This window comes from Cherax quadricarinatus, chromosome 84 (assembly GCF_038502225.1).
Source record: "Cherax quadricarinatus isolate ZL_2023a chromosome 84, ASM3850222v1, whole genome shotgun sequence".
NCBI classification, from domain to species: Eukaryota; Metazoa; Arthropoda; class Malacostraca; order Decapoda; family Parastacidae; genus Cherax; species Cherax quadricarinatus.
In genome coordinates this window covers 6,990,222-7,012,197 of record NC_091375.1, presented here as the reverse complement: position 1 = coordinate 7,012,197, position 21,976 = coordinate 6,990,222, and the positions used below count along the sequence as shown (strand labels likewise).

Sequence of the window (21,976 nt, the reverse complement as noted above, 5' to 3'; positions counted from 1 at the left end):
AACATCGTCTATAGAGGCTGATGCATAAGAACATAAGAATGGAGGAGCACTGCAGCATGTCTACTGTCCCATACAAGGCAAAAAAAAAATTAAAAGGGGAAGCGATAAACCCGTAGGATTCTATAACGCCTGTGGAGGGAGAGGGGTTGGAAGGTATTCAGGCTTAATTCAGGGAACTGGAGAACAAATCCAATTCCCTAGATCAAGAGCCCCTCGCCGACGTCAAGGAACCTCCCTTGAGGGGCCATAGTAGGCAAGTCCTTCTCAAATCCAATCTCTCCCACGGTGAGTGCGCCTTGCTGAGTATAACTGGCTGAGTGAGTATTATTAGGTGAGTACACCTGGGCAAGTACTACCGAGGACAACTAGGTGAGGACATAATTGGAAGAGTCTTACTCTGGGAGCCCGACCATAGGCCAGGCTCGTATACATCAAGGTGAGTACACCAGGGTAGGACTGGTGTATCATACATGTCAACACTCCCTCACAGTTCTCTTGAATTTTTTGTAAACAGTGCAAAGGCGACGTCTGTATTTGTAAATATTTGTAAATAACGTACAGTAAATAGGGGAGGTAAATAGTGGACAGTAAATAATGGAGATTAATAGTGACTGGAACACACGACTGATAAAACATGTCAAGAAACCGGAGAAAGCAGAGTTTGTAACGGGTACGAAGCAGAGTTTGTAACGGGTACGAAGCAGAGTTTGTAACGGGTACAAAGCAGAGTTTGTAACGGGTACGAAGCAGAGTTTGTAACGGGTGCAAAGCAGAGTTTGTAACGGGTACATAGCAGAGTTTGTAACGGGTACAAAGCAGAGTTTGTAACGGGTACAAAGCAGAGTTTGTAACGGGTACAAAGCAGAGTTTGTAACGGGTACAAAGCAGAGTTTGTAACGGGTACAAAGCAGAGTTTGTAACGGGTACAAAGCAGAGTTTGTAACGGGTACAAATCTTTGCTCCTGGATTGGAACAATAAAGAAAAAACGAAAAGCAACGAGGAACACCGTCATAACCTGTACATTAAGACAGGAAGAATGAATTAGACGAGAAATGACCACAATATACAAAATATTCCAGAGCCTAGATAGTGTAGACATGGACACAACTACACTACAACAAACTACACTACACTAAACTACACTACACTAAACTACACTACAACAAACTACACTACACTAAACTACACTACAACAAACTACACTACAACAAACTACACTACACTAAACTACACTACACTAAACTACACTACACTAAACTACACTACAACAAATTACACTACACTAAACTACACAACACTAAACTACACTACAACAAACTACACTACACTAAACTACACTACACTAAACTACACTACACTAAACTACACTACACTAAACTACACTACAACAAATTACACTACACTAAACTACACTACACTAAACTACACTACAACAAACTACACTACAAACTACACTACAAACTACACTGCAACAAACTACACTGCAACAAACTACATTACAACAAACTACACTACAACAAACTACACTACAACAAACTACACTACAACAAACTACACTACAACAAACTACACTACAACAAACTACACTACACTAAACTACACTACACTAAACTACACTACACTAAACTACACTACAACAAATTACACTACACTAAACTACACAACACTAAACTACACTACAACAAACTACACTACACTAAACTACACTACACTACACTACACTAAACTACACTACACTAAACTACACTACAACAAATTACACTACACTAAACTACACTACACTAAACTACACTACAACAAACTACACTACAAACTACACTACAAACTACACTGCAACAAACTACACTGCAACAAACTACATTACAACAAACTACACTACAACAAACTACACTACAACAAACTACACTACAACAAACTACACTACAACAAACTACACTACAACAAACTACATTACAACAAACTACACTACACTAAACTACACTACAACAAACTACACTACACTAAACTACACTACAACAAACTACACTACAACAAACTACACTACAACAAACTACACTACAACAAACTACACTACAACAAACTACACTACACTAAACTACACTACACTAAACTACACTACAACAAACTACACTACAACAAACTACACTACAACAAACTACACTACAAACTACACTACAACAAACTACACTACAAACTACACTGCAACAAACTACACTGCAACAAACTACATTACAACAAACTACACTACAACAAACTACACTACACTAAACTACACTACAACAAACTACACTACAACAAACTACACTACAACAAACTACACTACAACAAACTACACTACAACAAACTACACTACAACAAACTACACTACAACAAACTACACTACAAACTACACTGCAACAAACTACACTGCAACAAACTACATTACAACAAACTACACTACAACAAACTTCACTACACTAAACTACACTACAACAAACTACACTACAACAAACTACACTACAACAAACTACACTACAACAAACTACACTACACTAAACTACACTACACTAAACTACACTACAACAAATTACACTACACTAAACTACACTACACTAAACTACACTACAAACTACACTGCAACAAACTACATTACAACAAACTACACTACAACAAACTACACTACAACAAACTACACTACAACAAACTACACTACACTAAACTACACTACAACAAACTACACTACAACAAACTACACTACAACAAACTACATTACAACAAACTACACTACAACAAACTACACTACACTAAACTACACTACAACAAACTACACTACAACAAACTACACTACACTAAACTACACTACAACAAACTACACTACAACAAACTACACTACAACAAACTACATTACAACAAACTACATTACAACAAACTACACTACAACAAACTACACTACAACAAACTACACTACAACAAACTACACTACAACAAACTACACTACAACAAACTACACTACAACAAACTACACTACAACAAACTACACTACAACAAACTACACTACAACAAACTACACTACACTAAACTACACTACACTAAACTACACTACAAAAAACTACACTACACTAAACTACACTACAACAAACTACACTACAACAAACTACACTACACTAAACTACACTACACTAAACTACACTACACTAAACTACACTACAACAAACTACACTACAACAAATTACACTACACTAAACTACACTACACTAAACTACACTACAACAAACTACACTACAAACTACACTGCAACAAACTACACTACAACAAACTACACTACACTAAACTACACTACAACAAACTACACTGCAACAAACTACATTACAACAAACTACACTACAACAAACTACACTACAAACTACACTGCAACAAACTACACTACAACAAACTACACTACACTAAACTACACTACAACAAACTACATTACAACAAACTACACTACACTAAACTACACTACAACAAACTACACTACAACAAACTACACTACAACAAACTACATTACAACAAACTACACTACAACAAACTACACTACAACAAACTACACTACACTAAACTACACTACAACAAACTACACTACAACAAACTACACTACACTAAACTACACTACAACAAACTACACTACAACAAACTACACTACAACAAACTACACTACAACAAACTACACTACAACAAAATACACTACAACAAACTACACTACACTAAACTACACTACAACAAACTACACTACACTAAACTACACTACAACAAACTACACTACACTAAATTACACTACAACAAACTATACTACACTAAATTACACTACAACAAACTACACTACAACAAACTACACTACAACAAACTACACTACACTAAACTACACTACAACAAACTACACTACAACAAACATTACAACAAACTACACTACAACAAACTACACTACAACAAACTACACTACAACAAACTACACTACAACAAACTACACTACAACAAACTACACTACAACAAACTACACTACAACAAACTACACTACACTAAACTACACTACAACAAACTACACTACAACAAACTTCACTACAACAAACTACACTACAACAAACTACACTACAACAAACTACACTACACTAAACTACACTACACTAAACTACACTACAACAAGCTACACTACAACAAACTACACTACAACAAACTACACTACAACAAACTACACTACAACAAACTACACTACAACAAACTACACTACAACAAACTACACTACACTAAACTACACTACACTAAACTACACTACAACAAATTACACTACACTAAACTACACTACACTAAACTACACTACAACAAACTACACTACAACAAACTACACTACAACAAACTACACTACAACAAACTACACTACAACAAACTACACTACAACAAACTACACTACAACAAACTACACTACACTAAACTACACTACACTAAACTACACTACACTACAACAAACTACACTACAACAAACTACACTACAACAAACTACACTACACTAAACTACACTACAACAAACTACACTACAACAAACTACAGTACAACAAACTACACTGCAACAAACAACACTACAACAAACTACACTACAACAAACTACACTACAACAAACTACACTACAACAAACTACACTACACTAAACTACACTACAACAAACTACACTACACTAAACTACACTACAACAAACTACACTACAACAAACTACACTGCAACAAACTACACTACAACAAACTACACTACAACAAACTACACTACAACAAACTACACTACACTAAACTACACTACAACAAACTACACTACAACAAACTACACTACAACAAACTACACTACACTAAACTACACTACAACAAGCTACACTACACTAAACTACACTACAACAAACTACACTACAACAAACTACACTACAACAAACTACACTACAACACACTACACTACAAACTCTCCTACACCTGGTGTTTACCACTGGAAGCACCACAACTGGAAAGTAAATAAACACAACATAAACCTCATCAAGCCTAAAAGCCTATAAAGTCTTCCTATAGGCTTTTCGTTTTACGTATTTAGTATATCAAGATTTTTACAACACAATAAGTGTAAGGGGTCCAAAACTATTCAACAGCCTCCCATCGTTAGTGAGAATTACCAGTAGACCCCCGGCTGTCTTCAAGGGCAAACTGAATTGGTTCCTAAAGTCAGTACCTGACCAGCCGGGCTGTGGTTCGTACGTTGGACTGCGTGTGGCCAGCAGTAACAACCTGGTTGATCACTCCCTGATCCACAGGGAGGACTGGTTGAGGTCCGGGCCGCTGGGGCGTTGTTCCCCGGAACACCCTCCAGATAAACTCGTGGCGAAAGTTACCTTTATTGTCTTGTACTAGACAAGTGTTTTTTTCGACAGTTTGTTGGTGTAACAATAGCATTTACACTCAGGAGGAGGGACAAGAGGTAAGGGAGGGGAAGGGGGAATATGAGGGGAGACGAGAGACAAGGGGAGTGGATATGAGGGAACGTGAGCCACCCCTTCCGTGTTATTCTTCAGCCTCAACACTGTAGGGCGGTAGTAGCCATCTGTTGCTGGTCACCAGGGGCATCCAGCTCATTCTCTCTCTCTCTCTCTCTCTCTCTCTCTCTCTCTCTTTCTCTCTCTCTCGCTCTCTCTCATGCTTGCCTCTAATACCTATATGTAGATGGATGTAGATCATCTTAGGAGACAGACTCGGTGTGAGCCTCAAAGTCCTGCTATCTTTCCCATGCTCTCTCTCTCTCTCTCTCTCTCTCTCTCTCTCTCTCTCTCTCTCTCTCTCTCTCTCTCTCTCTCTCTCTCTCTCTCTCTCTCTCCCTCCCTCCCTCCCTCCCTCTAACAATCAATTCCACATCCAGGAACAACTCCCTCCAACAATCACCTCTCTACCCCTGTAACACAACTCCCCCAGACATCAAAGGTGCCAAGTGCCAGGCACTACCCCCCGGTAGTAACATAGTGCCGCCAGGACCAGAGTGCCACCACTTTACCTTGTGTTGGAGATCCATTAGGCAACCCTCCTTGGCACCACTCGGCCAATGGGAGGTACTCTGAGTTTTTCATGAGCACAGATTAATCTTGAGTGTGTCACTGCTGTGTGGAGAGGATGTTTGGGGTGAAGGGATAGTGTGGGTGGGGAGGATGTTTGGGGTGGAGGGATAGTGTGGGTGGGGAGGATGTTTGGGGTGAAGGGATAGTGTGGGTGGGGAGGATGTTTGGGGTGGAGGGATAGTGTGGGTGGGGAGGATGTTTGGGGTGGAGGGATAGTGTGGGTGGGGAGGATGTTTGGGGTGGAGGGATAGTGTGGGTGGGGAGGATGTTTGGGTGGAGGGATAGTGTGGGTGGGGAGGATGTGTGGGGTGGAGGGATAGTGTGGGTGGGGAGGATGTTTGGGGTGGAAGGATAGTGTGGGTGGGGAGGATGTGTGGGGTGGAGGGATAGTGTGGGTGGGGAGGATGTGTAGGGTGGAGGGATAGTGTGGGTGGGGAGGATGTGTGGGGTAGAGGGATAGTGTGGGTGGGGAGGATGTGTGGGGTGGAGGGATAGTGTGGGTGGGGAGGAGGGGTGGGGTGGACGGATAGTGTGGGTGGGGAGGATGTGTGGGGTGGAGGGATAGTGTGGGTGGGGAGGATGTGTGGGGTGGAAGGATAGTGTGGGTGGGGAGGATGTGTGGGGTGGAGGGATTGTGTGGGGGGGGAGGAGGTGTCGGGTGGAGGGATAGTGTGGGTGGGGAGGATGTGTGGGGTTGAGGGATAGTGTGGGTGGGGAGGATGTGTGGGGTGGAGGGATAGTGTGGGTGGGGAGGAGGGGTGGGGTGGAAGGATAGTGTGGGTGGGGAGGATGTGTGGGGTGGAGGGATAGTGTGGGTGGGGAGGATGTGTGGGGTGGATGGATAGTGTGGGTGGGGAGGATGTGTGGGGTGGAGGGATAGTGTGGGTGGGGAGGATGTTTGGGGTGGAGGGATAGTGTGGGTGGGGAGGATGTTTGGGTGGAGGGATAGTGTGGGTGGGGAGGATGTTTGGGGTGGAAGGATAGTGTGGGTGGGGAGGATGTTTGGGGTGGAAGGATAGTGTGGGTGGGGAGGATGTTTGGGGTGGAAGGATAGTGTGGGTGGGGTGAATATGGAGATGGAGGGGAGATAAGATGGAATAATAATAATAATAATAATAATAATAATAATAATAATAATAATAATCATGTCTTGTTGTCAGTGAAACTGATAAATTTAATATCATTCAAAATTCGAAAAATTTACGAGTAAGGATTAAGCTTGAGCCTGTAGGCCTACTAGCGTGCCCTTCTGTTTGGCTTCAAGTCTATCGACTACACAAGAGTCAACGCTGTATGTTACGTGTTCACAACCAGTCAATATTTTAACCTTTAAAAGAGTGATTAAACTCTCAATGTTTATACACTGAGAGATATACACCACTCAGTGTATATACACTGAGAGACATACACTACTCCGTGTATATACACTGAGAGACCTGAGAGACATAAACCACTCAGTGTATATACACTGAGAGATATACACTACTCCGTGTATATACACTGAGAGACCTGAGAGACATAAACCACTCAGTGTATATACACTGAGAGATATACACCACTCAGTGTATATAACTGAATGTGTCTCTTCTGTTGAAGAGATGTTAATTACCGGTAAGTATGTAATAAAATTATTATTATTATTATTATTATTATTATTATTATTATTATTATTATTAATAATACCAAAACACCAACAATAACTAAATTTTAAACGTAAGAGCATACTATAATTTTAGAAATAGCCTAAAATACCATCTCTCTCTCTCTCTCTCTCTCATATATATATATATATATATATATATATATATATATATATATATATATATATATATATATATATATATATATATATATATATATCAAAAATTTCTTCTCGGAAAACTAATGAGTAGAAAACGGAGGTTAATAAACACGAAAGTTAGAGTCGAATTTTTTTTTTCCAATTGCTGCACTGCACGTAGGAACAACTCCAGTATAGCGAAGATAATACTCAGGAGCCTTTTATAACGTTATAAATATCGCATTACGACCTCGAAAGTAGCCACAAAGTTTGCTAAGAAACCAATAATGCAACTCCATTACGCGCGACTCCATTAACTGGATGTAGATTCTAAATAAGAAGCACATTCTGTGCACCAGAGGGAAGAACTACAGAATTCGCTCAGGTAATACCCACTAATGAACCTCTAAAGCCGTTGTAAATTAGTATTTTTTACAAGGTTCTCCCTCGGAGAGACGTAAACAGCTGGTCTTAAAGAGGGGAGGAAGTGAAAGAAGTTAGTTCAGTTGGTCTTGTTAGACGTGGTCTGACCTTGGTAGTGCCGGGGTGGAGATCACAGGCTTGAGAGGCTAATATATCATGATGTTTAAATCTTTAAACTCAATTCTTCCTCTTCGTTCTCCCCCCCCTCCTCCTTCCTCTTCCTCCTGCTCGTCTTCCTGTAACCGGCTTTAAGCCAGCTCCTCGTGGTTTACGAGCCTCTTTTTTACAGGTTTTCAAAGATTTGGCATAATTTAAGGGTGTTTGAAACTATGAATGTGTCGTGGTAAATGATCTAATGATCTTAAATTATCTCGGTGAGATTTGAATTGGTAGTTTTTATATCTTTCTTGCCTGCTCACCTGTCTGCCTATCAGCTTGCTACCTTCTATGCCATTTGTTTATTTGCTTGCTTGAATGCTTCTTTTGCTTGCTTTCTCTCCTTTTGTGCTTTCCTGCCTGCCTGTTTGCCTGACTCTTTGATCTGCGTACCTGTCTGCTTGTATGTTAATTTGCCAGCCTGCTTACTTTCACACTTTCTGTCTGCCTCCATGCTTACCTACCTACCAGCCTGCCTGTCTGCCTCCATGCTTACCTGCCTACCAGCCTGCCTGTCTGCCTCCATGCTTACCTGCCTACCAGCCTGCCTGTCTGCCTCCATGCTTACCTGCCTACCAGCCTGCCTGTCTGCCTCCATGCTTACCTACCTACCAGCCTGCCAGTCTGCCTCCATGCTTACCTGCCTACCAGCCTGCCTATCTGCCTCCATGCTTACCTGCCTACCAGCCTGCCTGTCTGCCTCCATGCTTACCTGCCTACCAGCCTGCCTGTCTGCCTCCATGCTTACCTGCCTACCAGCCTGCCTCCATGCTTACCTGCCTGCCTGTCTGCCTCCATGCTTACCTGCCTACCAGCCTGCCAGTCTGCCTCCATGCTTACCTGCCTACCAGCCTGCCAGTCTGCCTCCATGCTTACCTGCCTACCAGCCTGCCAGTCTGCCTCCATGCTTACCTGCCTACCAGCCTGCCAGTCTGCCTCCATGCTTACCTGCCTACCAGCCTGCCAGTCTGCCTCCATGCTTACCTGCCTACCAGCCTGCCAGTCTGCCTCCATGCTTACCTGCCTACCAGCCTGCCAGTCTGCCTCCATGCTTACCTGCCTACCAGCCTGCCTCCATGCTTACCTGCCTACCAGCCTGCCAGTCTGCCTCCATGCTTACCTACCTACCAGCCTGCCAGTCTGCCTCCATGCTTACCTACCTACCAGCCTGCCTGTCTGCCTGTCTCTTGTCTCCAAAGATAAATCCATTGATAAATCCCTCATTTTTCTCTTATCTGACCAATCGAAATTTGTCACCACTGAACGTCATGTTATTTTTTACTGCCCGCTGGAAGACTTCGTTGATATCTCCTGGTGTTTATTTCCACGTCTTCTACCTAGTTGGCTGTTAACTTGTTACTGTCGTCCGCAAAGATGATACCAAGCACTGGTTTGGTATTTTTATCTACGAAGAAAAGCTGTGGTTAGTTATTTTTTATCCATGATACTAAGCTGTGGCTAGTGTTTTTATCCATGATATGAAGCTGTGGCTAGTGTTGTAATCTGTGATGGGAAGTTGTGGCTAGTGTTGTAATCTGTGATGGGAAGCTGTGGCTAGTGTTTGTATCATAGGAAGCTGTGGCTTGTGTTGTAATCTGTGATGGGAAGCTGTGGCTAGTGTTTGTATCATAGGAAGCTGTGGCTAGTGTTGTAATCTGTGATGGGAAGCTGTGGCTAGTGTTTGTATCATAGGAAGCTGTGGCTAGTGTTGTAATCTGTGATGGGAAGCTGTGGCTAGTGTTTGTATCATAGGAAGCTGTGGCTAGTGTTGTAATCTGTGATGGGAAGCTGTGGCTAGTGTTTGTATCATAGGAAGCTGTGACTAGTGTTGTAATCTGTGATGGAAAGCTGTGGCTAGTGTTTGTATCATAGGAAGCTGTGGCTAGTGTTGTAATCTGTGATGGGAAGCTGTGGCTAGTATTTGTATCATAGGAAGCTGTGGCTAGTGTTTGTATCATAGGAAGCTGTGGCTAGTGTTGTAATCTGTGATGGGAAGCTGTGGCTAGTGTTTGTATCATAGGAAGCTGTGGCTAGTGTTGTAATCTGTGATGGGAAGCTGTGGCTAGTGTTTGTATTATAGGAAGCTGTGGCTAGTGTTGTAATCTGTGATGGGAAGCTGTGGCTAGTGTTTGTATTATAGGAAGCTGTGGCTAGTGTTGTAATCTGTGATGGGAAGCTGTGGCTAGTGTTTGTATTATAGGAAGCTGTGGCTAGTGTTGTAATCTGTGATGGGAAGCTGTGGCTAGTGTTTGTATTATAGGAAGCTGTGGCTAGTGTTGTAATCTGTGATGGGAAGCTGTGGCTAGTGTTTGTATTATAGGAAGCTGTGGCTAGTGTTGTAATCTGTGATGGGAAGCTGTGGCTAGTGTTTGTATTATAGGAAGCTGTGGCTAGTGTTGTAATCTGTGATGGGAAGCTGTGGCTAGTGTTTGTATTATAGGAAGCTGTGGCTAGTGTTGTAATCTGTGATGGGAAGCTGTGGCTAGTGTTTGTATTATAGGAAGCTGTGGCTAGTGTTGTAATCTGTGATGGGAAGCTGTGGCTAGTGTTTGTATTATAGGAAGCTGTGGCTAGTGTTGTAATCTGTGATGGGAAGCTGTGGCTAGTGTTTGTATTATAGGAAGCTGTGGCTAGTGTTGTAATCTGTGATGGGAAGCTGTGGCTAGTGTTTGTATTATAGGAAGCTGTGGCTAGTGTTGTAATCTGTGATGGGAAGCTGTGGCTAGTGTTTGTATTATAGGAAGCTGTGGCTAGTGTTGTAATCTGTGATGGGAAGCTGTGGCTAGTGTTTGTATTATAGGAAGCTGTGGCTAGTGTTGTAATCTGTGATGGGAAGCTGTGGCTAGTGTTTGTATTATAGGAAGCTGTGGCTAGTGTTGTAATCTGTGATGGGAAGCTGTGGCTAGTGTTTGTATTATAGGAAGCTGTGGCTAGTGTTGTAATCTGTGATGGGAAGCTGTGGCTAGTGTTTGTATTATAGGAAGCTGTGGCTAGTGTTGTAATCTGTGATGGGAAGCTGTGGCTAGTGTTTGTATTATAGGAAGCTGTGGCTAGTGTTGTAATCTGTGATGGGAAGCTGTGGCTAGTGTTTGTATTATAGGAAGCTGTGGCTAGGAGTACACTAAGGCTAGCTTATTGCTTGGTTTGCTTCTACTGCTATTTCAACTACTACTACCATCCCAAGGCCCGTGCCTCCGGGCACAGAACTACGACTATTCACTTTGCTGACTCTAGCTTTTCTTCATTCACTACTACTACTACTACTACTAGTAGTAGTAGTAGTAGTAGTAGTAGTAGTAGTAGTAGTAGTAGTTTTCAACTCCTTAGAATAGAAAATAATACCAAGCCTTAGTACAGTGCAAAGTTCAGTACCCCAAGGCACGGTCTTGGTTCCTCTCCTGCTTGTTTCTCAGCCTCACTGCAGACTTAGATAATAACACTGGCCACATCTTCATAACATCCTTCACGGACAATACTGAAGAAAGAAAAAAACTTAAGCTAAATTCTTGACGTTATTTTTAGCTTGTTGAAGTTTTAGAGGTGTCTTCCCCTGTCGTCTTCACCTGATGTCTTCCCCTGTCGTCTTCACCTGATGTCTTCCCCTGTCGTCTTCACCTGATGTCTTCCCCTGTCGTCTTCACCTGATGTCTTCCTCTGTCTCCTTATTCATATTAATGTCACAACATAGGCTTCAATTTCACATCAACATAGGCTTCAATTTCACATCAACATAGGCTTCAATTTCACATCAACATAGGCTTCAATTTCACATCAACATAGGCTTCAATTTCACATCAACATAGACTTCAATTTCACATCAACATAGACTTCAATTTCACATCAACATAGACTTCAATTTCACATCAACATAGACTTCAATTTCACATCAACATAGACTTCAATTTCACATCAACATAGGCTTCAATTTCACATCAATATAGACTTCAATTTCACATCAACATAGACTTCAATTTCACATCAACATAGGCTTCAATTTTACATCAACATAGACTTCAATTTTACATCAACATAGACTTCAATTTCACATCAACATAGACTTCAATTTCACATCAACATAGACTTCAATTTTACATCAACATAGACTTCAATTTCACATCAACATAGGCTGTGTGTGTGTGTGTGTGTGTGTTTGTGTGTCTGTGTGCGTGCGCGCGCGCGTCTGTAGAGCTAAATTAATGTGGCAGGAAAATGGGAGAAGTAATAATAGAAGAGACAACTGAGAAGAGAGAGAGAGAGGAGGGAGGTATGAAGGGAGGGCAAGGAAGGGAATATTTACGTCACAACACATGCAACACGTCACAACACATGCAACACGTCACAACACATGCAACACGTCACACCACATGCAACACGTCACAACACATGCAACACGTCAGAACTCAACTACGTCGTCTGGTCACACCTGTGTACACGTCTAGAGTTTCTCACTGTGTTCGTGCAAATACATACACACACACACACACACACACACACACACACACACAAGCATCCTGTTTGCCTACGCCATCCTTCACATCTGCCCACACCTGAACCCACTTGACTGCTCACGCACCTGGTCATACCTGACACATGTCATCCCACACATGACTACACACCTGACTAGATACATCTAAGAAGACTCGACAGGTTTCTTGCCTCGATGCATTCTTGGTGTGTTGCTTAAGAATTGTTAGTCGTTACTCAAGGGAACCACAGTTCGGCTCCCAACCGAAAGAACTTAGATTCAATACCCAGGCTGGGCGAGACAATTAGGTTCCCTCTCCATACCTGTTGCCCCTGGGCACCTTGGTGTTAGGTGCCTGTTGTGGCAGAGAGAACCTAACGACCCCCACGGTAATATTAAGTAATACTACATGACTTTCTGGGATTATCCTGGATTATTAACCCACCCGGGTTAATAGTACGAAGAAAATCCTGTTTCTTTTAATTTCCATAGTTTTCTTTTATTTTCTTCTTTTTCTTTTCCTCCTTTTTTCCTTTTCTTTTTCTTTCTTTCTTCTGTTTTTTCTTCTTCCACCACCACCTCCTATTCTATTATCTTCTCTTCCTCCTGCTGTTCCTAGTCCTCCTCCGCTGACTAGACTCATTAAGACAGACTCCTGCTGACCCCAACTTCTGCTCCTGTGCCAGCTGGATGAGTTACGAGCCAGCTCGTTATCGTCAGCTCCTCCCTACTCCGTGTTGCAGATTATACAGCCATTGATGGCTTCACAATGGCCAGAAACCTTCACCATTTTGTAATGTCTGAGTGTTAAAGGGGGTGAGAGGGAGGACTGGAAGGAAAGAGGAACGGAGGGAGAGAGAGAGAGAGAGAGAGAGAGAGAGAGAGAGAGAGAGAGAGAGAGAGAGAGAGAGAGAGAGAGAAAGAGAGAGAGAGTGAGAGAGAGAGTGAGAGAAAGAGAGAGAGAGTGAGAGAGAGTTGTAAACGCACACACTCCCATCCTCCCACACTACACCACGATTGCAGATCCATCACACCATAAATACACACAGCGCGGGTCACCCATCGCACTGTATACACAGCAGCTGTCAATTTCAACCCCCAGTGACAAACTCACCTGTAGTGTTCGCTTCATCACCGCTGGCAGTGATGAGTCCGCCCCTCTATCATTCAGTCACCTCTCCCAGTCTGAAAATAAAAATATTTCCTTTTTACGAGCGGTGAAGTATCTTAGAACACATTTTGATATCACTGATCCAGGAAACTGGAGATGAACTTTAGTGAATTTCCAAGAGGATATCAATCAAATCTCCCAGTGGACTATAAACACAGCAACATCATGGGATCTTGATACAGAGAACTCTACGCTTGCCTAACCTACAGGCGAGACCTACTTCCACCTGTGGATTTATCCAAGGTGACACCGCCTACCACTGCTTCACCTCACCTGCCTGCAGTATATAAGCACGTTCGCGCATATGTTGTATTCTTATCCAGATTGATGGATTACTTCGGCTCCAGGCTGAGGGACTAATTAGCTCCAACTCCATCTGATCTTCACCATTCTTCTTTGTATTGGACTGATGAAGCCACTGTGTGGGGAAACGTTTCCATAATAAAGATACCCAAGTATCTAATTTATCAACTTGTCGGTTCTCTGAACCATTTATCAGCACGCGCGCACACACACACATATATATATATATATATATATATATATATATATATATATATATATATATATATATATATATATATATATATATATATATATATATATGGTGGGTAGATGGTAGATTAGTTTCTCATTAACATATTTCAGTATTTAGCATTCTCTAAACAAACCATACCACGGGTGGGGTTTGAACCCGCAGTGTAATAAAACACGACAGAAAACGAGCACATAAAAACAATAATAAAAGCTATTATCCTGGCAGTACTTGTGATCATCAGTGTAAACCACTCCAGCCTCCATTAACACAGTCTACCCTTCTCCATCCCTCCATCTATACCCTGCCTCTCCGACCCCTAGTTGTCTCTCCCTAATTTTTCTTTTCTCAGTCTCTCCTGTTTATCTTTTATTTCCAGTCTTTATTTCCCCTTCTTCACTATCTCTCTGCATCATGTCCAGTCCACATCTCTCCTCCATCTCTCTTCTCTGTCTCTCTCCTGTTAAATGGCGCGTCTAATGAATTATATGATATAAACTGCTCTCTCCCCTCCCTCTCTCCTACTAATTTGCCTTCTTCTATTTAGCGTTAAATTGCTAATTATTATCTTCCACTTCCTTTCCCGTCCCCTCATTTCTCCCCCCTATATTGTTCTGCCAGTGGGGAAGCGCTAAACCCTTAGGGATAATACACCTTGATAGGAATTAAAACAAAAGAGCAATGGAGGCTACATAAGAAAAATCTCTCCCCAATGCACACACACACACACACACACACACACACACACACACACACACACACACACACACACACACACACACACACACACACACACACATGGTTGAACACTCGCTTAGCAAATGAGAGGTACAGGGACCGATACCCCGCATCTCCCAATGCTTCAAGAAGACGCACAATAAAGCTCTTGGAGCAGGGAGTGTGTGAAACTAGTAACAACCAGCGAAGAGACGGGGCCAGGGGCTACGACTCGATCCTTGCAACCACAAATAGGAGTGTAAATACACACACACACAACCATAACACCGAGCACGTCACCGGAGGCACACATCAACCAAATAACTGCTGCAGCATACGGGAGCCTGGCAAACCTGAGAATAGCGTTCCGATACCTTAATAAGGAATCGTTCAAGACACTGTACACTGTGTATGTTAGGCCCATACTGGAGTATGCAGCACCAGTCTGGAACCCACACCTGGTCACGCACGTCAAGAAGTTAGAGAAAGTACAAAGGTTTGCAACAAGGCTAGTCCCAGAGCTCAGGGGAATGTCGTACGAGGAAAGGTTGAGGGAAATCGGACTGACGACACTGGAGGACAGAAGGGTCAGGGGAGACATGATAACGACATACCTGGAGGTTACCTGGAGGTTATTCCGGGGATCAACGCCCCCGCGGCCCGGTCCATGACCAGGCCTCCCGATGGATCAGGGCCTGATCAACTAGGCTGTTACTGCTGGCCGCACGCAGTCCAACGTACGAGCCACAGCCCGGCTGATCCGGCACTGACTTTAGGTATCTGTCCAGCTCTCTCTTGAAGGCAGACAGAGATAACGCATAATTTATAAAGAAGTGTAGTGAGTGAATATTTAAATGGTATTAAATACCGACAGGTTGTTAGGTAAGACACACATGCAACAGTTAGGTATCTTTATTTCGAAACGTTTCGCCTACACAGTAGGCTTCTTCAGTCGAGTACAGAAAAGTTGATAGAAGCAGAAGATACTTGAAGACGATGTAATCAGTCCATCACCCTTGAAGTTTTGAGGTGGTCAGTCCCTCAGTCTGGAGAAGAGTATTGTTCCATAGTCTGAAACAATATTGTTTCAGACTGAGGGACTGAGGGACTGACCACCTCAAAACTTTAAGGGTGATGGACTGATTACATCGTCTTCAAGTATCTTCTGCTTCTATCAACTTTTCTGTACTCGACTGAAGAAGCCTACTGTGTAGGCGAAACGTTTCGAAATAAAGATACCTGACTGTTGCATACCTGGAGTTTACCTGGAGAGAGTTCCGGGGGTCAACGCCCCCGCGGCCCGGTCTGAGACCAGGCCTCCTGGTGGATCACAGCCTGATCAACCAGGCTGTTGCTGCTGGCTGCACGCAAACCAACATACGAGCTACAGCCCGGCTGATCCGGAACTGACTTTAGGTGCTTGTCCAGTGCCAGCTTGAAGACTGCCAGGGGTCTGTTGGTAATCCCCCTTATGTGTGCTGGGAGGCAGTTGAACAGTCTCGGGCCCCTGACACTTATTGTATGGTCTCTTAACGTGCTAGTGACACCCCTGCTTTTCATTGGGGGGATGGTGCATCGTCTGCCAAGTCTTTTGCTTTCGTAATGAGTGATTTTCGTGTGCAAGTTCGGTACTAGTCCCTCTAGGATTTTCCAGGTGTATATAATCATGTATCTCTCCCTCCTGCGTTCCAGGGAATACAGGTTTAGGAACCTCAAGCGCTCCCAATAATTGAGGTGTTTTATCTCCGTTATGCGCGCCGTGAAAGTTCTCTGTACATTTTCTAGGTCGGCAATTTCACCTGCCTTGAAAGGTGCTGTTAGTGTGCAGCAATATTCCAGCCTAGATAGAACAAGTGACCTGAAGAGTGTCATCATGGGCTTGGCCTCCCTAGTTTTGAAGGTTCTCATTATCCATCCTGTCATTTTTCTAGCAGATGCGATTGATACAATGTTATGGTCCTTGAAGGTGAGATCCTCCGACATGATCACTCCCAGGTCTTTGACGTTGGTGTTTCGCTCTATTTTGTGGCCCGAATTTGTTTTGTACTCTGATGACGATTTAATTTCCTCATGTTTACCATATCTGAGTAATTGAAATTTCTCATCGTTGAACTTCATATTGTTTTCTGCAGCCCACTGAAAGATTTGGTTGATGTCTGCCTGGAGCTTTGCAGTGTCTGCAATGGAAGACACTGTCATGCAGATTCGGGTGTCATCTGCAAAGGAAGACACGGTGCTGTGGCTGACATCCTTGTCTATGTCGGATATAAGGATGAGGAACAAGATGGGAGCGAGTACTGTGCCTTGTGGAACAGAGCTTTTCACCGTAGCTGCCTCGGACTTTACTCTGTTGACGACTACTCTCTGTGTTCTGTTAGTGAGGAAATTATAGATCCATCGACCGACTTTTCCTGTTATTCCTTTAGCACGCATTTTGTGCGCTATTACGCCATGGTCACACTTGTCGAAGGCTTTTGCAAAGTCTGTATATATTACATCTGCATTCTTTTTGTCTTCTAGTGCATTTAGGACCTTGTCGTAGTGGTCCAATAGTTGAGACAGACAGGAGCGACCTGTTCTAAACCCATGTTGCCCTGGGTTGTGTAACTGATGGGTTTCTAGATGCGTGGTGATCTTGCTTCTTAGGACCCTTTCAAAGATTTTTATGATATGGGATGTTAGTGCTATTGGTCTGTAGTTCTTTGCTGTTGCTTTACTGCCCCCTTTGTGGAGTGGGGCTATGTCTGTTGTTTTTAGTAACTGTGGGACGACCCCCGTGTCCATGCTCCCTCTCCATAGGATGGAAAAGGCTCGTGATAGGGGCTTCTTGCAGTTCTTGATGAACACAGAGTTCCATGAGTCTGGCCCTGGGGCAGAGTGCATGGGCATGTCATTTATCGCCTGTTCGAAGTCATTTGGCGTCAGGATAACATCGGATAGGCTTGTGTTAATCAAATTTTGTGGCTCTCTCATAAAAAATTCATTTTGATCTTCGACTCTCAGTCTGGTTAGCGGCTTGCTAAAAACTGAGTCATATTGGGACTTGAGTAGCTCACTCATTTCCTTGCTGTCATCTGTGTAGGACCCATCTTGTTTAAGTAGGGGCCCAATACTGGACGTTGTTCTCGATTTTGATTTGGCATAGGAGAAGAAATACTTTGGGTTTCTTTTGATTTCATTTATGGCTTTTAGTTCTTCCCGCGATTCCTGACTCCTAAAGGATTCTTTTAGCTTAAGTTCGATGCTTGCTATTTCTCTGACCAGTGTCTCCCTGCGCATTTCAGATATATTGACCTCTTTTAGCCGCTCTGTTATTCTTTTCCGTCGCCTGTAAAGGGAGCGCCTGTCTCTTTCTATTTTACATCTACTCCTCCTTTTTCTTAGAGGAATAAGCCTTGTGCATACATCGAGTGCCACCGAGTTAATCTGTTCTAGGCATAAGTTTGGGTCTGTGTTGCTTAGTATATCTTCCCAGCTTATATCGGTTAGGACTTGGTTTACTTGGTCCCACTTTATGTTTTTGTTATTGAAGTTGAATTTGGTGAATGCTCCCTCGTGACTAGTCTCATTTTGTCGGTCTGGGGCTCCACGCATACATGTCTGAACCTCAATTATGTTGTGATCTGAGTATATTGTTTTTGATATGGTGACATTTCTTATCAGATCATCATTGTTAGTGAATATGAGGTCTAGTGTATTCTCCAGTCTAGTAGGCTCTATTATTTGCTGGTTTAAATTGAATTTTGTGCAGAGATTTAAAAGCTCGTGTGAGTGTGAGTTTTCATCAGAGCTGCCTCCTGGTGTTATTTCTGCAACAATATTATTTGCTATATTCCTCCATTTTAGGTGCCTTAAGTTGAAATCCCCCAGGAGCAAGATGTTGGGTGCAGGAGCTGGAAGATTTTCCAGACAGTGGTCAATTTTTAACAGCTGTTCCTGGAATTGCTGGGAAGTTGCATCCGGAGGCTTGTAGACTACCACAATGACTAGGTTTTGGTTCTCGACCTTTGTGTCTTACCTAACAATCTGTCGGTATTTTATACCATTTTAATGTTCATTCTGTCAGACACTGCAACACAAGGGTATCTTGGTACAGACCATCAACTTCGACCTCTACTAGTGAGAACGGCTGGGTTTGAGAGGGACCTGCCCTCCCAAAGCAACCTCCGTCTCACCTCCTGGCACTATATAAAGGCTCCATCCTGTCACTTCAACTTCATATTGTTTCAGACAACGGAACAATGCTCTTCTCCAGACTGAGGGACTGACCACCTCAAAACTTTAAGGGTGATGGACTGATTACATCGTCTTCAAGTATCTTCTGCTTCTATCAACTTTTCTGTACTCGACTGAAGAAGCCTACTGTGTAGACGAAACGTTTCGAAATAAAGATACCTAACTGTTGCATATGTGTCTTACCTAACAAGTGTAGTGAGGCCAATGTTAAGACTAGGAGACCATGGAAGTCATATAGAAACAGAAGACAGCAAAACAACAAAAATTAAGCTAAAGAATAAGCAAAAGAATTAACTGGAGTTTACCTGGAGAGAGTTCCGGGGGTCAACGCCCCCGCGGCCCGGTCTGTGACCAGGCCTCAGTGTTAATGCTGGGATAAGATGGGAACAAATGAAAATGCTGTCCCACAGATGGCTCCAACTTCATCCTGTTCCCTACTTGTATGTTTCATAACAATAAAAATGCTTTCAAATGAGCTGATGTAGGTAACAGCTCTTAGCTTGTCAATAAAGTTAGGAATCCTTAACCTGTAAATAGCTTGTCAATAAAGCTAGGGATCCTTAACCTTGTCAAACCCTGTGTAAAAAAAAAAAAAAAAAAAAAAAAAGACAATTGTAAAATGGTGGGAAACAGAAAGAGAATTCTAAAATAACAGCCGCTAATGTCAAAACATAACGAAAAATAATTCACAGTCATTAAGGAGGAATATGATACTGGAAACAGGTAATAAGACGTAAGAAGGAGAATAAATTGATAATGACAGGGAGATATGAAAGACGTCGAGGATGAGGTTGAAAGAGGAAAGAGCGAGCAACAAAGAATAATTTTAAATGAAAATGAAAAAAAGATGCAATGGTACATAAGGAATTTAGGTGAATTAAAAGCAGTTTGCATGAATTAAACGCAATTTGCATGAATTAAATGCAATTTGCATAAATTAAATGCAATTTGCATGAATTAAACGCAATTTGCATGAATTAAACGCAATTTGCATAAATTAAACGCAATTTGCATTAATTAAATGCAATTTGCATAAATTAAACGCAATTTGCATAAATTAAACGCAATTTGCATGAATTAAATGCAATTTGCATGAATTAAACGCAATTTGCATAAATTAAACGCAATTTGCATGAATTAAATGCAATTTGCATAAATTAAACGCAATTTGCATGAATTAAACGCAATTTGCATGAATTAAACGCAATTTGCACAAATTAAATGCAATTTGCATGAATTAAATGCAATTTGCATGAATTAAATGCAATTTGCATGAATTAAACGCAATTTGCATAAATTAAACGCAATTTGCATAAATTAAATGCAATTTGCATGAATGAAATGCAATTTGCACACTGCCATAACATACTGGCAAGATATGGGAGAATGTGTACAATAAACCCAGTGAAAAACCAGGAGTTCCGTGGGCACAACACTCTATCAATATCCGTGGCCCCAGACTTTATAACATCTTACCGCAAGATAGAAACATTGCTTGGATCAACCAGGCTGTGATGGATATGTGGACAACATCCAGGTTGACCAGGCAAGCACCAGATGAGCCAGGCCCAGAAAAAAAATGCTCGAAACCCATCAAAAGTTTATTATAAGATATCACCATGGTCATTACCGCTTTTTCCAGTGTTATATTCACCTATATTCGACTGAAGATGTGTGTTGTACAAGCGAAACGTTTCGGCAAAATAAGGTACCGAAGTGTTAAGTAAAAAGACACAAGTGCAACTAATGTGACATTTTAGTGTGGCAACGTTTCGCTCTCCAGCAGCTTTGTCAAGCCGTTACGGCTTGACAAAGCCGTAACGACTTTGTCATAACGGGGGATCATTGCCCCCTTCATCCAGGTCCTGGACTAGGCCTACTGGAAGCTGGTCTGATCAAACAGGCTGTGTGCGCTAGCGTCACTGAATCCAACATTAGCTCCTCTCGGCTGATGAATAAGACACATGTACAACACTTGCGTGTCTTTACTAACTGGTTTAGAAAAACACGTAAGCAAACACTATGACATATTTATTAGAAAATGTTTCGGTCCTGGGACCTTCATCACTTCTCCAGAACCGAAACGTTTTCTAATAAATATGTCATAGTGTTTGCTTACGTGTCTTTCTAAACCAACTTGTCGGTATTTATTACCAAGGTTTATACCATCTTTACTGATGTAACATTTCACCAATCAATGGGTTATCCTGTCCAATAAAGAAAATACATACTGGAGACAGTGTAAGTGGAGAAGTACTTTGAAGTTCTTAGTCCCTTCGCCTTGACAGAAAGCGTTCAGTCCCTCAGCCTTGATAGGTGTTCAGTCCCTTAGCCTTGACATAAGGTGCTCGGTCCTTTAGCCTTGATAGGTGATAGGGGGCTCTGGTGGCCTGGTTTAACG

General features: G+C 42.3%; 1 protein-coding gene across 2 annotated transcripts in view; it reads right to left on the bottom strand.

Annotated features, from left to right (window-relative positions):
* The window catches only part of LOC128704232 (discoidin domain-containing receptor 2-like), a 152,290-nt gene that overhangs the window by 82,305 nt on the left and 48,009 nt on the right, over positions 1-21,976 (bottom strand). Inside the window, exon 2 of one of the 2 annotated variants that reach the window (XM_070102982.1) lies at positions 14,031-14,101. The exons of the other annotated variant lie outside the window; for it this stretch is intronic. The gene's annotated coding sequence lies outside the window, so the exon portion shown is untranslated. The remainder of the gene's footprint in view (positions 1-14,030; positions 14,102-21,976) is intronic. 2 annotated transcript variants of the gene reach the window in all.